Source organism: Felis catus, chromosome B3 (assembly GCF_018350175.1).
Source record: "Felis catus isolate Fca126 chromosome B3, F.catus_Fca126_mat1.0, whole genome shotgun sequence".
Lineage (NCBI taxonomy): Eukaryota > Metazoa > Chordata > Mammalia > Carnivora > Felidae > Felis > Felis catus.
The window spans coordinates 42,626,456-42,642,949 of record NC_058373.1 but is presented as its reverse complement, the minus strand read 5'-3'; the positions used below and the strand labels follow the sequence as shown (position 1 = coordinate 42,642,949).

General features: G+C 45.2%; 1 protein-coding gene across 8 annotated transcripts in view; it reads right to left on the bottom strand.

Moving 5' to 3' along the window:
- The window catches only part of C2CD4B (C2 calcium dependent domain containing 4B), a 28,077-nt gene extending 16,107 nt beyond the window's left edge, over window positions 1–11,970 (bottom strand). For 4 of the 8 annotated variants that reach the window (XM_045059217.1, XM_045059218.1, XM_045059220.1 and 1 more), the window contains exon 1: window positions 4,379–5,786. The gene's annotated coding sequence lies outside the window, so the exon portion shown is untranslated. Of the gene's footprint in view, window positions 1–538; window positions 1,552–4,378; window positions 5,787–8,989 lie in introns of those variants that run through there. The other 4 variants (XM_045059214.1, XM_045059215.1, XM_045059216.1 and 1 more) reach the window with 3 other exon arrangements.
- Between the last annotated feature and the right edge of the window lie 4,524 nt (window positions 11,971–16,494).

The following is a 16,494-nucleotide window of genomic DNA, read 5'->3' as shown; positions in this document are numbered from 1 at the left end:
ACTAGAGCTACAGTAATACTTTTCACCAGAAGATCTGAATAGATGATCTCTCTAAGCAGTTACAGGGCAGATTATGACTGCAAGACAGAATACCAGAGCAATCTAGTTAAAGGTTTTGTGATAATAGCTACATTTGCTTCCTAGGGCTGTTTCCTACTATTGACTACTGTAGTTTCCTAGGGTAGCAAAGTACCACAAGTCAGGGGGCTTACAACAGAACTTTATAGTCTTATGACCTTGAAGGCTAGAAGTCTAACATGAAGGTGTCAGCAACTCCATGCTCCCTCTGAAACCTGCAACGGAGACTCCCTCCTTGCCACTTCCTAAATTCTGGTCCTTGGAGGTCCTTGTCCTGCAGCTACAGCATACCAATGTCTGCCTCGTCATCACATGGCGTTCTCTCCTGTGTCTGCGTCTCTGTGTCTCTCCTCCTCTTATAAGGACACCGCTCCTATTGGATAAAGGGCCCACCCTATTCTGGTGTGACCCTATCTTAACTCCTTACATCTACAAAGATCTTATTTCCAAATATACTCACATTCTGAGATACCTGAGGTTAGATCTTCAACATATCATCTGAACCTGTAACAGTGGCTAAACTGTACTTTGTCCGATCCGTCTGTCAGCAATGGCTTCCCAACCCAATGGAATAGAGGGAAGGGGCGTGGGGGGGGGGCAATTTCAGAACCTAAAGCAGGAAAAAAAGTAGAAACCCTCAAAAGAATTGAGCCACCTATCCCCAGCACAGCATGCAGAGATCACTTCTACACTTCTGGTGCTTGAATAGAGAAACGTACAATTGTTTCCTCTCCTGGGAAATATGAAAGTGAGCCAGCTCAAATAGGGCTCAGTCACTTTCCTGAGGCTGCTCCAGACTGGCTGACAGCCATCAAGTCGCTCCTTAAGGATTGAAATCCCCTTGTCGTGAACAAGGAAACTTCTGAAAAACACCTTGAATTTCCAGAGAGGAAATAGGTTGTAAAAGTATGTTTTCCTCCTTCATAATGAGAAGGGCACACAGGGGGCCACCCAGGGGGCTGGGGACCCATGTCTGTACTGAGAGGGGCACCAAGGGTCTGTGGCCAGCACGAGGTGAGGGGTGCCAGGGGAAGGAAGGCCTGCCTGGGAGAAGCCTGAGCCAGCAGGGACCCACCCACCTCCCCACCAACCGGTCTCCCCGTCAGGCCTGGGACACCCACATGGTGGGGAAACAGTCATGGGAAATGACAAACACAGAACACCTCTTATTGACTTCCTCAAGTGAGAACTCCAAGCCAGACTGGGTTTAAATGGGAAAGGAAATGTTAACTATCTAGTCACATAATTATCGTGAAGACATCTGTAACTATTACAATTAGAACTCATATTATTGAACTTGTGTTGTCCCTGTAAGATATACTATACACGTAAACTCTTTGTCAGGCCAAAAATGTACATTTTATTTTAGTGCCTGCCACACACAGATTGGGGGGTGCCTGAGTGGCTCAATCGGTTAAGCGTCTGACTTCGGCTCAGGTCATGATCTCGCAGTTTGTGAGTTTGAGCCCTATGTCGGGCTCTGTGCTGACAGCTCGGAGCCTGGAGCCTGCTTCAGATTCTGTGTCTCATTCTCTCTCTGTCCCTCCCCAACTTGTGCTCTGTCTCTCTCTGTCTCTCAAAAATAAATAAATGTAAAAAAAAAAAAAAAAAAAAGGATTATACATAAACTTGCAAAGCATGTACTGGAGGTTCTAACTAGTCAAATAAGGCAGGAAAAAGAAAAGTATCCATATTAGAAAAGGAATAAAACTGTCCATTCACAGAGGATACGGTTGCCTCTATAGAAAATCTGATGCCATCTTCAAAAAACTATTAGAATAAGTGAGTTTAGCAAATTTGCAAAATACAAGATCATTATGCAAAGCTCAGTTGTATGTGTAAATATGAGCAACAAACAATTAGAAATTGAAATTTTAAAAAGTACTATTACTACCAGCACTAAAAAATACGAACTACTTAGGATAAATCTGACAAATGATGTGTAAAACCTGTAACTGAAACCGCAAAATGCTGCTGAAAGAAATTAAAGAAAATCTAAATAGAGAGCTATTCCATGTTTTATAATTCAGAAGACTCAGTAGTAAAATGGCGATTCTCCTAAAGTTAAGGGATAGATTCAACATAATCCTAATAAAAATCCCAGCAAGCATTTTTGACAAGTATATTCTAAAATTCACGTGGTGGGGCGCCTGGGTGGCTCAGTTGGTTAAGCGGCCGACTTCGGCTCAGGTCATGATCTCACAGTCCATGAGTTCGAGCCCCGCGTCGGGCTCTGTGCTGACAGCTCAGAGCCTGGAGCCTGTTTCAGATTCTGTGTCTCCCTCTCTCTGACCCTCCCCTGTTCATGCTCTGTCTCTCCCTGTCTCAAAAATAAATAAAATGTTAAAAATAAATAAATAAATAAATAAATAAATAAATAAATAAAATAAAATTCACGTGGAAAAGCAAAGGACCTAGAATAATAGCCAAAACAACTTTAAAAAAGAAATCAGAAAACTAATAAATACTATGTGATTTCAAGACTTACTATAAAGCTACAGTAATCAAATTAGTGTGACATTGACATAAAAGGCAACAATTAGAGGCGCCTGGATGGCTCAGTTGGTTAAGCGTCCAACTTTGGCTCAGGTCATGATCTCAGGGTTTGTGGGTTCGAGCCCCGGGTGGGGCTCTGTGCTGACAGTTCAGAGCCTGGAGCCTTTTTTGGATTCTGTGTCTCCCTCTCTCTCTGCCCCTCCCTCACTCATGCTGTCTCTCAAAAATAAATAAGCATTGACTTTTTTTTTTAATCAACAATTATTCAGTGGAAGACAATAGAAAGTTGAGAAATAAACCACACATATATGGGAAAATGATCTTTGACAAAGTTGAAAAGCATGTAGAAACAATAGTCTTCTCAATAAATGGTGTTGGAACAATTGGATATAATATGCAAAACAAACAAAATCTTTGAGCCATACTTTGAAGTACCATATACAAATTATAACCTAACTCAAAGTGGATCATAGGACTGCATATAAAATCTAAAACTATAAAACTTCTAGATGAAAACAGAAGAAAGCCTCTGTGACCCTGAGTTAGACAACAATTTTTTGGACACTACACCAAAACACAATCCATAAAAGAACAAACTGATAGACTGTACTTTATCAAAATTATGAATTTTGCCAATTTTTAAAGTTTATTTTTAAGAGAGAGAGAGAGAAAGGGGGGAGGGGTAGAGAGAGAAGGAAAGAGAAAGAAATCTGCACTGTTAGCTCAGAGTTGGATGTGAGGCTTGAACTCATGAACCATGAGATCGTGACCTGAGCTGAAATCAAGAATCAGATGCTTAACTGACTGAGCCACCCAGGCTCCCCCATTTTTATCCAAGTTTATTTATTTCCAAGAAAGAAAGTAAATTTTGCTCTTTTAAAAGACACTATTAAATGAAAGGACAAGTCACATACTGGGAGAACATATTTGCATATGATGTATTTAATAAAGGACTTATATCTAACATACAAAAAGAACTCTTAAAAATAATAGAAGACGGAGGTGCCTAGGTGGCCCAGTAGATGAAGCACCCAACTCGATTTCAGCTCAGGTCATGATCTCACAGTTCATAAGATTGAGCCCCACGCAGTCAGTGGGGAGCCTGCTTGGGATTCTCTCTCTCCCTCTCTTTCTGCCCCTCCCCCATTTTCATGAGAGTAGGAGAATACTCTCTCAAAGTAAATAAATAAACCTTAAACTAAATAAATAAACTTAAAAAAATAACAAAAATAAAAGATGGAGAGGAGAACAGACTTGCAGACACTTCACCAAAGAAAATATGTGAATGGTAAATAAACACAAGAAAAGATGCTCAACATCACTAGTCATTAGGGAATTGCAAATTTAACGCACAATGAGATATCTCTAAACCTATGATAGATAAAACTTAAAAGACTATCTCAAGTGTAGGTGAGGATAACGCTCATACACTGGTAGTAGGAATGTAAAATGGTACCACCACTTTGGAGAACAATCTGGCAGTTTCTCTGGCACTTCAGTATAAACCTACCATATGATGAGCTAGTCAATCTACACACAAGATAGCCTAACCTACTTTTTAAAACATGCCAAAATGCTACACACACACACACACACACACACACACAACACCCACAAATTGTGAACCTAATATAAGCTATGGACTAGCTTATAGTTAACAATAGTGTATCATAGTGATTTAGAAAAATAGGGATCTTTCCCCTAAAATTCATCTTGTGGGGGTGAGGATTCCAGTACACCCTACAGTACAGATATGCGGTTCTCTTAATCCTCCAATCCTCTTAATTCTACCCCTAGGACTTACTTGTGCCTTGAGGCATTTGGAGGGCAGCATTTTCCTGAAGTAGCCAAACCACCTGATGTGGGAAGAGGGAAGACTCCAGGCATTTGCTCCTGAGAGAACTTCAAGTTCTGTGAGTGCAGAGGATTTGCTCACTGAGGATCACCTGTGTTCTGACAAGTCGGACCCAGGGTGAAACATGGAGGTTGAGTCTCTGGTCCACCAGAGTCTTGGATCTTCAGGAGTAGCCCACCAGCTCTCTTTCTGCCCCCCTTACTCTGGCTCTTCCCTTCAGCAGGCTTGCTTCCCGGCTTTATCAAGAATGGGGCTCCTTGCATGCTCTGCCCCTCCTCGTCTCCCTGACACTCCTCCTTTCTCCTCTTACACAAAGCCTCATTCATTTCTGCCGCAGAGGGCTCCATCCAAGTCCAGCTTTGATCTCACTTCCCTAGGGAATTCAAACTAGGAACTTTGGAAATCTTTAAGTCAAATCCTTCACTTTACAAATGAGGTAGCAGACTCCACGAGATAAGGTGACTTTCTCAGGGCCACATAGCTAATAGTTCGTTTTACCTCCACCTTCACACGGCAGGCAATTGGATAACCTAATGGCTACCATGACCATATGGCCAAGATTTTCTGTCCCAATTTCAAATGTTCTGTACAGTCAGTCACTAGGCCACATTAGCAATTTCGCTATCCAGAAAGCATTGCAACTTCTACTGCAGATGTGTTAAGTGGGGGGTTAGGGAAGCAATACACTTATTTCCATTACTGAATCCCACTTTTTCAATTCTAAAGCACTGTCTTTTACCTTTTTGGGATAATGGACCCCCTTTAGAAAATCAGTGAAAACTATGGGCCCTCTCCACACAAAAACATTTATACAGAAACATAAAATTTTGTTCCAGCAATTTAAATATGCAGTAGATGACCATGAAAACCCTTGATCGGATAGTACAAATATTAGCATGTCTGCTATGTGGTCATGGAATACTTTCAAATGGCTCTTAAATCATAACAAAAATTCGCAAATATTTGTATAGCACAACAGTTTACAGAGCACATTTAATCCTCATGACAACCCTGTGAGGTAGGTATTAATATCCCAATTTTAGCTATGAGGAAACCGCAACCCAAAGAAATCTGGAGATTTGCCAGAGTTCACATGGATAATAATGGCAGTGCCAGCACTAAAATACAGGCTTTTTGTTCCTTGTTCAAAACATCTTCACATCTAATATTTTCAGTTTTGAAATCGGGGTCCTTCCTGGCTACCCAAGGGGAATTCAATGGCAAGCCGTTTCAACAAGGTTTTTATTTTTTAATTTTTGTAAATGTCTCATTTATTTTTGAGAGAGAGAGAGAGAGTGTGTGTGTGAGCAGGGGAGGGGCAGAGAGAGAGGGAGACACAGAATCCGAAGCAGGCTCCAGGCTCCAAGCTGTCGGCACAGAGCCCGACGTGGGGCTTGAATCCATGAACAGTGAGATCATGACCTGAAGTCGGATGCTTAACCGACTCAGCCACCCAGGCGCCCCTCAACAAGGGTTTTTAAAAAGTAAACAAGCATGAGGGGACCATGAGAGACTACAGATTGTAGCCCATCACGCATTATTCCCAGGCAAGGATACCATAAAGTATGCCGTTAGAAGTACAGGCCTTTGGGTACAGAAACTAACCACCATTTAAAGGAAAACAAAACAAACCCAGATGCCAGAAGTGGTAAAACACACAGGTTTTGGGGGTTTTGTTTAGTTTTGTTTCTTTTTTCAATGTAGTCAATTGTCTGGCCTTTTTCCCAAAGAACAGCTGAAAGTCCGTTGGAAGAAGAGCCAAAATCATCTGAGAAAACGCAATACACACACCAAAAGGGAAATATGAGAGCCAGAAAACAAACTTCCAAACTTTATAAAAGATTAAGACGCTGGGAAATTTGCTCAATAGCCATAGAGAAATACCTCCTATGGGGGAAGCAGGGTGAGAACCCCTAAGCAATCCGTAAGCTAGAAATTTCAGAACCTCCGCAAAGTTTCAGGCCATATTCCTGATGATGCAGAACTCCTTTCTTGGCCATCTGCTCAAAGAAGCAAAGATGGGGAAGCTATTGACTTGCCCTTGTTGCTAAGGCTGTAGAGCTGAGCTAGATCAGTGGCAATCAAATGCTGTCCAAGGACTGTGGCAATCTTGTGAAAGCTTTCAATGGCCCATGTCAACTGAGAAAAATATGGCACTGTGGTTTAGTAAAGATATCTACCCAACCTAAAGCACTGGCCGTCATTACTGGACCTTAGTACCCCAAACACTCTTCAAAACATCTGGCCACATGACAGCACTAAGAGTCAATGCCCTTCACCTGGCTTTGTGTCTATGGGTTGGAGTATCTATCCAGATACTGCCTTAATTCCAGGTTCTTTCAGGCTGTGGCCAGGCAACCTTAAGTCCCTCCTCCAATTAGCTTTAACAGCAGTGAATACTTTCAAAATAAACCATGTAGGAAAGGTCTCCCAGGTCCAGTTAGGACCTACCGATCTGGTGACATCCCCAAACTCTGGAAACTTACAGCTACTCTTCAATGCCTGATTTGCAAAGCAAACCTAGATTTACAACAAACACGGCTCCCTCAGGAGACCTACATTCTGGGAACTCTCTGTACCTTGCACCTGTTAAGAATATGGAAGTTTTTAAATCCCTGCACAAAAGCACTTCCCCCCACAGAGGTTCTGTCATCAAAGGGTGAAAACCTAGGAGCTTTTTGTTCTGTTTCTCCCCCAGCCTCAGCAGAGGCCCTTAACCTGCCCTTAAAGGTCAGTCGAAGATTCTCCAATCAGAGCATTATTTGCTCTCTGGTCCTTGGGCTTCCTGGACATCCGGGACCTAAAAACAGGACACCAAAATGTTTTTCTTCAGTTTTGCCGCTGTTATTTTGGGATAAGGGTGTTTCCTCTTTCTTCCTCGTTTTGTATTTTTCAGATCTCTCAACTTCCTTGCTCTCCCTTGTGCACATAGCGTGATGACCAAGGAAGGACTCAAGGTGAATTGCAGCCGGACAACTCACAGCAGCACACAGGTACTTCAGCCAGGGGAGAGCTGATAACATTACCCCTGCCACTGTGCCTCTGAGTGTGGCACGGGGGACACAGGAAGCATGGTATCCCTGATTCACTTCAGACTCCCATTCAGTCCCTCTTACCACCACCCCAGCTACCATCCAAAGAGAAGCCACAAGGACAGTATGAATCCTCTGTATATGTGTGTCGCCTGGTCCTCCACCCTCAGCCCTGTAGCAATTACAAAGGTAACTTCAGAACCCACTCTAGGGGTCTCTTGTTTTCTTAGCCCCCTCCTTACATACACAGAAAAGGCAGTCCTCAGAAAGCCACTTCTCACCCCCACGCCCTACAGTCAGCCATGACATTATCTCCCCACTACGTATGAGCTCTTCTGGAGCCAGGAATGAGTCTTGCTCATCGTTTAACCTCAGTACCTAGCTAGAACTTGGCATGCAGTAGACACTCCCGTATTTTTAGGAAGGAAAGGAGGGAAGAAAGAAGGAAACACACACAGAGGGAAGGAGGTTTTGCTTCTGGGTTTCTGGCTTCTGCCACAGCCTTCTTTCTTCTAAGTTTGTGCCCTTTCCTCAATGTCAACTTATCTTTCACAGAGTTTCTGCCTAAGTAGAAAGCTAAGAAGAAGAGTATCATGTGCCTATCCAAAGAGGCAAGGCCCACAGGTCCAGTAAATAGAAGTAGTTAATTCCCTTTCCCTTTTGCCTTATCCCGAGGGACGAGAAATTTCTCTTCCTGTGTTTTCTAACCTATTCTCTGGCTCCTTCAAAGTCACCCCAAAAGTTCTTCCAGTTACCATCAACAGAGGAACTGACACTTTCAACAGTGTGCATCCTCACGCGACATGGGAACCACCGGCCTTTTGTCTTTCAGCACTCTGCTCCAAAGAGGCAGCACCGGGTCCTCTTTTCAAGAGACAGCAAAGGCCCCAACCAGCACCCAGAAACTGGGGAAGAAACCTTGCTCCACCCCACCACCAGTGCTTCAAGTCCCTGCCCCATTTTCCCATCTCCAGCAGGGCTGATACCTCAGCAAGCTCCCTCTTGCCAGCTCTAATTTGGGTTCCAGAGGCTTTTGGCCTCATCAGATGATCTCACAGTTGGAGGAAGGGACAGAACTTAGGATACTTAGGAATTCAACTGCAGGTTCCCACCAGAATCCAGCACTCTTGACCACCCAGCCCAGCACCACAGAAGGCAGGTTTTCAGTGTGGAACAAACAGCTCATGCTAACTTTAGGCACTTCGGTGATGATAACACGGAGGGGAGAGCGAAGAGACGAAAGAAGCAAATCACCAAACAAGACTTTTCCATTTTAGAACGTGGACGTACAACTGATCATACATCCAGTATCCTTCCGATTAGGAAGAACATCTAAGCAGACCATGGAGATGCCATTTACAGTGACTACCTGCCTAACAATGAATATCACATAACACCCTCCACCCAGGACTCCAGCAACTCTGATACCCCTCTCCAGACCTTGCATACCGAAGGGTATTCAGTCTCAAGATTGGATCCCAAATTCTTAACAGCCCTTAAAATTACATCTGGACTGCTTTTTAGTTACCTTCAATATCATCTCTATTTTCCAGGCCCCTTACAGAGACAGGGTGCTAATTGAGGAGAAAGGAAGAAGTGATTTTCTTCTGAGTCCACATGTGTCCCTGAGATCAGAAGTGACTATCCAATGATGTCACGCCTTCTTTTCCTCTGGGTCGCTGAGGACTGCGTTAAGTCTTCTCTAGTTACCACTACCATGAATGTGAACATTCACATATAGGTTTAGCCTATTTTAAAGTAGGGTTTAAGAGTTCCCCCGCCTTTCTTACCACCCCAGTTGGTATCTATTTCATTACAGAGGTTCTGGCTTCAAGAAACAACCCCCCCCTCCCATCCCACAATGCCCAGCAACTCTGGGGAGCCCACATCTAGATTCAACCTGATATCTCAGGGTTCCAAATCAGGACCACCAAAAATATTTGCCGTATTAACAGACAAATATTGGAGCCCTATGCAGCTCACACACCCTACTTAACCTTACCAGTCAGAATGTCTGCATTAGGGAGGGAACTCACTTAGGGCAATAATCCTCTGTTTAATCCTTTGAACCTAACAGCACACCTAACTGTTAAGTGACTTCTCCAATGACATCAAAATGATTTAAAAGTAATTTTGTTAGTTTTCCCCCTATCTAGTGAGAAGCGGTGGGCAGTGAGGGGTACGTGGTTTTACCATAAGAGATGAATGAGAGGGTTTTGATAGGGAAAAGAAAGGAACAGAAGGAAAACAGGTTATGTCCTGGATGGTAGTAACCCCTAGGCTTCTCTGGTGGTGACAGGAATCTGTGAGCTGGGTGGTGAGGCTGAGTCGGTGACTTGGCTGCAGGCTTTACTAAAACGACTACTAGTGTCTCACAGACATCACTCAAAAGAGCAGGAAACATGTCTGCTTCCCTCTTGCAGAGAAGCTGGCTAAAAATCCTCAGCCTGACCTAAAGAGAAGTTATCTGCCTAGTTGGCAGCTCGAACTCAGTATTTATGGGTGTAACTACAAATGTCACCCAATTTAACATCCATTCTGTAATCCACCCCCTTCCCATGACAGGTTTTGAAAGTTACCCGTGGTCCCTCCAAAGGCCACCACATAGGTCAGTTGCATTATTTAAGAAGGCTTGCGCCGCTCTGACCTAGTCACCCCGGAGAGAGAATTTTTTCCCCTAAGGCCACTGTCACCACAAGAATATATGGTTCAAGGTCTTGGCAACAGTTCAGGTTTGGGGCTTTGCAACTCCGCTGAGCCTCCCCGTGGGCCTGCAGGAGCAACACGTGATCCTCAGGCAGCGAACCCAACCCAACGGCAGGAAGCCAGGAGGAACGTGGCCAACGCCTTCCAACGGCAGCCAGGGGGCCTCAGGGCGCTGGGGTCTCCAGGGTGACTGGGGCAGGGACTAGCCAGTGAGGACGGGGTTTCTGGGGCTTCCTCGCAGGAGCCTGGCCAATGGCAGAGCTGGTGTGCCGCTGGCGCGAGCGGCCACGCCCCTCGGCAGCCCCGCCCCCGTGCGCTAGTGTGTCCCGCCTTCAGCGCACAGACCTCACCTCCCTGCGCGTTGGCTGGGCTGCAGACGTTGGGGGTGCACCGTGGAAGCTCGCTGATGCCAGTCCTGGGCTCTGTCCCACCTGCCGTGTCGGTCAGCGGCGGCTTCCTCCCCGTTTCCCCCGAGGCCACATGGGCCGGCCTCACGTGGGCCCGCTGGATGCTCGGAGGTTCGCTCTGAACTGGACCCAGGGACGCGCCCCCTGCTATGGCCCTCTCCCCCTTCTCTGGCCCTTCTAGCCCCGTTTCCTTCGTCCGAATTGGTTGGACACTCAAATACTTTTCTGGATCATGAGGGCGGAGCAGGCACCCGTTTCCCACCTCTCATTACACCACCCTGGAAATGGAGTGATCCCGCCCTTTGCCTCTCCTTTCGGCTCAGAGGCTCTCCTACTATGCCTCCGGTTTCCAGCCACACCTCTGGCCTCCCCTGAGGATAAAGAGGCCATCCTCCCAGCAACCTTGCTGTGTCCTTCTTGTCTGGAAGCATTGGAGGCATCTGATCTCCTCTCACTCCCGTATTTCTGGTCCCTCGGGTCTTTCTGGCACTTTCTATGCTGTCCTTTTATCGCCTTCTCCCAGGTCTCACCGTATATCTGTTACCTCATTCTTAAGGTTCAAAGGGCTTGTGCTCACGGATGGCAATACTCACCGCTTATATTGTTGTTTTGTGGTTTATTAAACTCCTGTGTTTCATACATTTCATTTTTTAAAAACGCTATTTCTTGAGCGTTTACTCATTGATGACAGCTTTAATTGTATTTGAAATACAGTAACAAAGGATAGTTGAGACTTTTGAGCAATTCAATGGACTTTTGAGCAATTCAAACTGTAATAACTTTTTTTTAAGTTTTATTTATTTTTGACAGAGAATACAAGCAATGAAAGGGCAGAGAGAGAAAGAGAGAGAGGGAGGGAGGGAGACAGAATCTGAAACAGGCTCCAGGCTCTATGCTGTCAGCACACAGCCTGATGTAGGGCTCCAACTCAAACTGTGAGATCATGACCTGAGCCAAAGTCAGATGCTTAACCGACTGAGCCATCTAAGTGCCCGAAAACTGTAATAACTTCGTAACCACCCCTGCTCCCTGAACAATTAAGCTGTTTCTTACACTTATTTTTTCCTGGGGTAAAGAGAGAGAGATGAGCCAGTGGTTATTTGTGAGCAATGAGATGTTTTCTATTGTCCTTTTTATTAACTGTATTTTCTACCATGCATATATATTTTAAAAGATCTTTTCAGTTTAAAGAGGATCAGAGACATGAAGAGACTGTGGGATCCAGGAAGAACAAACTAAGCCCTTTGACAATCTGATCAAAGGACTGTCTACTATCTGGGGGAACCTTTCCTAATACTTGAAGGCCTTTGCCACTGTGGGGTTCTAACAGAAAGGAGAAGAGGCTTAGGGCAGGGTGCAGGAAGCTGGTATATCAAAGGTTAGTGGGCATTCTGACCATGGTTGTTTTTTTTTTTTTTAATTTTTTAAAACGTTTATTATTGAGAGATAGACAGAGCTCCAGCAGGGGAGGAGCAGAGAGAGAGGGAGACACAGAATCCAAAACAGGCTCCGATCTGTCAGCACAGAACCCGACGCGGGGCTCGAATTCACAAACTGTGAGATCATGACCTAGGCCGAAGTCAGACACTTAATCGACTGAGCCACCCAGGTGCCCCAATTCTGACCATGTTTGGAGGGCCGAGGAACCTGGATGATTCACTGTAACTTCCCAAGGGAGGGACCAGCCAACCCACCTAACACACGTGTGTGTGTGTGTGTGTGTGTGTGTGTGTGTGCACGCGCGCAAGAAAAGCAAGTATAGAAGTGAACTGGGCACAGATTGCCCTGTCATATTTTATTTGTTCAATCTTTGGTTTGCTTCCCCATTCATTGGTGAGTGTAAGGCCAGATTCCAAATGAAGGCTACCAAAGTATTCAGAACAACTTGGGAGAGTCTAAGAGGTTGTTAAGACTTGAGCTTTGAAATCAGACGAGATGAGTTTTCATCTAAGCTCACCCACTTGCTAGGTATGAAACCTTGGGCAAGCTATCGAAACACAGAGGTCCTCTGATTTTTCACCTTTAAATGAGTGATGACGATACTTGTAAGGATTTTACTATACATCACGGTGCCTGTCAAGCAGTCAGTGCTCTGCGAATAACAGTTGGTAGCCCTCTTTCTGCTTTCCCATCATTATCTAACCCAGGAGCCCAAGGCCTTTAGCATGTGCCTTATTGTCATCTGTATTCCCATCTCTTTGCAGGTGCTCTCTGTATGAGAGAGTGGAGCTAAGATGTTTTCCTGTTCAAAACTGTCTTTGCAGACCCTGAGAAAGGGTGCCCCCTGACTCTCACAGTCCCTTCAGGTGTGCCAGAGTCCAGGGCCCTGGGTTTCTGGAGGAATCTGACCAAAGTTGGGGGGGTCCACCTTCCCCCAGGGCATTCAGGCTCTGACCCAACCTCCCAATGCAGCTGAGGGCCAAGGGTGAAAGGACCCGCCTTATTCCAACCTAAGGCTGACCTGACTGTCCTGAGCCCCTTCTGCGTTCCAAGAGGAGACACTTCAGTTGCTGGACCCGGGATACTGTCCTCTCCTGCCCATTCAAAACTGCACCTCCTCCGTAGCAGGAAGGCCCCTGCTGTGGGCCCCATCTGTCCTGGACATCTGCCTAAAGTCCTGTCTCTGCAGCAGGGCCCCTCCATCCACCCTCCCAGACCACTCCATCCTCCACTATCTCCCCTTTCCCAAGGGGTGCTCTTCCCCCTCCTGCTTTCACCCTTCTCCCTGTAAGTGCCTGGGACCAGAGTGCTCATCCTTCCCAATGCCCCTACCAGCTTTCGTGTTGGGGAACTTCTGTACCTGCAGAGAGAGAACGGCCAGGCAGAATGGCCTCACGGTGCAGTGACACCCCCTGAACTTCCCTTCAGCACACTTCCCTCTTCCTTCATCCTCCTCCCCAGTGGCCCTGGCAGCCTTCATCTCCTCATTCCCAAATCAGTCCCATCTGGCCTTATTTATTCTAAGCGACTCGTCCCTTAAGGCCGAAAGAGGCACTTCCAGCTTTAAAAGTAGGGTTTTGGGGGGAGCCTGGGTGGCTCAGTAGGTTGAGCGTCCCAACTTCGGCTCAGGTCATGACCTCGCTGTTCGTGAATTTGACCCCGCATTTGGCTCTGTGCTGACAACTCAGGGCCCGGAGTCTGCTTAGGATTCTATGTCTCCCTCTCTCTGCCCCCTCCCCCACTCACACTCTGTCTCTCTCAAAAATAAATAAAACATTAAAAATAATAAAAAACAATTAAAAGTAGGGTTTGGGGTATCAGTCACTGGGAACAGTCAGATCTAATCTGTCTGTGGAGACAGGGACTTGATGGGGCCCATGGAGTCCCACTCTGCTTGCTGGCCCCCCAGCCAGCTGTGCCTGAAGAGCTGGGCCTGGTGATCTCTTCATGACAACATGTGTGGAATATGAGGGGCGGATGGAAGAAAATTTACATTTTGTTGTTGTTATTCACCAGTAAAGAAACATACATTTGATCATGAGTGTTGGGTAACTGGCAGGTAATGACAGCAGGACGGAAAAACACAGAATTTCTAAATTAATAAGGGGAAAAGGAAGAATACATGGAAAAGAAGGAAACACACACACACACACACACACAAATATACAATTAAATAAATGGTAAACATACAGTAGTATGAAAGGAATAAAAGGAAGTATAATAGTATAATTATCAGAAGATGTTAATGGGCTGAATTTTCCTGTATTAAAAGACACTATGTGATGGGGTTTAAAAGAAAAACCTGTTATATGCTGTTAAATGAGAAACATACTTGAGGGGCACCTGGGCGGCTCAGTCGGGATTAAGTACCTGACTTTAGCTCAGGTCATGATCTCACGGTTTGTGAGTTCGAGCCCCGAGTGGGGCTCTATGCTGACCGCTCAGAGCCTGGAACCTGCTTCAGATCCTGTGTCTCTCTCTTTCTCTGCCCCTCCGCCGCCTCAAAAATAAATAAACGTTAAGAAAAAAGTTAAAAAAAAAAAAAGAAACATACTTGAAACAAAATGCTTCCAAAACCTAGAAGATAAAGAAACGGACAAATGCAAATATATATACAAGAGAGCAGAAATAGCAACATCACGATGCGCTAGGTTGAGTTAATTGTCAAAAATATGTTTACACCTAACAATCCAGCAGCTAAGTGTAGCAAGCAAAAACTATTAGACATGCAGGGAGAACTTGATTTTTAAAACAAAATTATGGTGGGGGAGGTAAAAATACCTCCTCATGGGGTATTATGTTAAGTGAAATAAATTAGAGAAAGACAGATACCATATGTTTTCACTCATGTGTGGATCTTGAGTAACTTAACAGAAGACCATGGGGGAAGGGAAGGGGAAAAAAATAGTTACAAACAGGGAGGGAGGGAGGCAAACCATAAGAGACTCTTAAATACGGAGAACAAACTGAGGGTTGAGATGGGGGGTGGGGGAGAGGGGAAAGTGGGTGATGGGCATTGAGGAGAGCACCTGTTGGAATGAACACTGGGTGTTTGACAATGTGACAATAAATTATGATAAATAAATAAATGAATAAATAAATAAATAAATAAATAAATAAATAAATAAATAAATAAATCTCCTCATGAATCCTTTTGTTTCTTGCTCCAAAATTGGATATGATGATCCTGGAATTCAGGGGGTAGAGTAAATGTCTAAAATAGCTCAGAAAAAGTGCTCATTCCGGCAGCAAATGTAGTAAAATCGGGATGCCACCTGGGCGTGAGAGCTTGGCATGGCCCCTGGGGGTGGGTGGCACGCAAATTCATGAAGCATTCCATATTTTAAAAGAAGAAGAAGAAAAAATACTAAATAAAATAAAATATAGCTAAGACAAATCAGGTACAGGAAGACTATTGAGGGACTGACGTCATGCGACGTGGCCTAAGTTCCTCAAGAAAGCTAAGAGCAAAGTCTTGGAGCACAGAAGCGTCCACGGGCGCCTCAGCCGGGCGCTGCCATGCCGGAGCAGAGGGGGCACTTGCGAGCCCTCAGCTGCTGGAGCAGGGTCTGGGGTCGGTGGCAGGAGGCTGCCTCTGCTGAGAGGCGTCCAGAGCAGAATGGGTCCAGCCAGAGGCACTGGTTGGTGGGGAAGCCAGCATTAGAAACTTTGGTATACCACGGCTCACATCCCCTCTCTAGGGACGGGGAGCATCCGGAGATGAAAAGAGGTGAATTGACTGGACAATGTTCAAATACTCACTTCCTAAACAGAGACTACAGGCAGGGTCCTGGGATGTCACTTCTGCCAGGCAGTGAGGTAGCTTTTCTGCAGCAACAGCGGCTAGGGAAGATATTTTCCTTTAGGAGACTATACAAGCATTCACGGTTTAGATTTAAAGGTGTTTGAAACTGATTGGGCCCTCCCTGAACCCAACTCATGGCCCAAACACAATTTCTCAGATGGATCCAGAAAAACCAGAGTGGTGTCTGTCATCTAGGACCCATATCCCATCCCTAACCTGTACTCCTATTAAATTGTGTGTGTGTGTGTGTGTGTGTGTGTGTGTGTGTGTGTGTGTATAGACATATATGAATGAAACCTGTCTATGTAAAAGAAGTATCTATACATGCATGTAGATAGTGTGTATGTATGTACACACATCCATATACACACACAACACGTACACATACACATATGAACGAAGTGTTTCAACAAATGTTTCTCAGGGCACTGGGCGAGGGATGAAAAGAATGCAACGTGGTGCTTGCCTTGGAGGAAGGCACACTGTCGTTAGGGACAGTGGACGCGGTCACTCATCTGTGATTGGTTTCATCCAGGTTTCCTACGTATAAGTGGAGCCACCAACACAGTTATTGGAAGGACTCCATAAGGGGCATCTGGGTGGTTCAGTCAGTTAAGCGTCCGACTTTGACTCAGGTCATGATCTCACAGTTTAGGCGTTAAAGCCCCACATCCA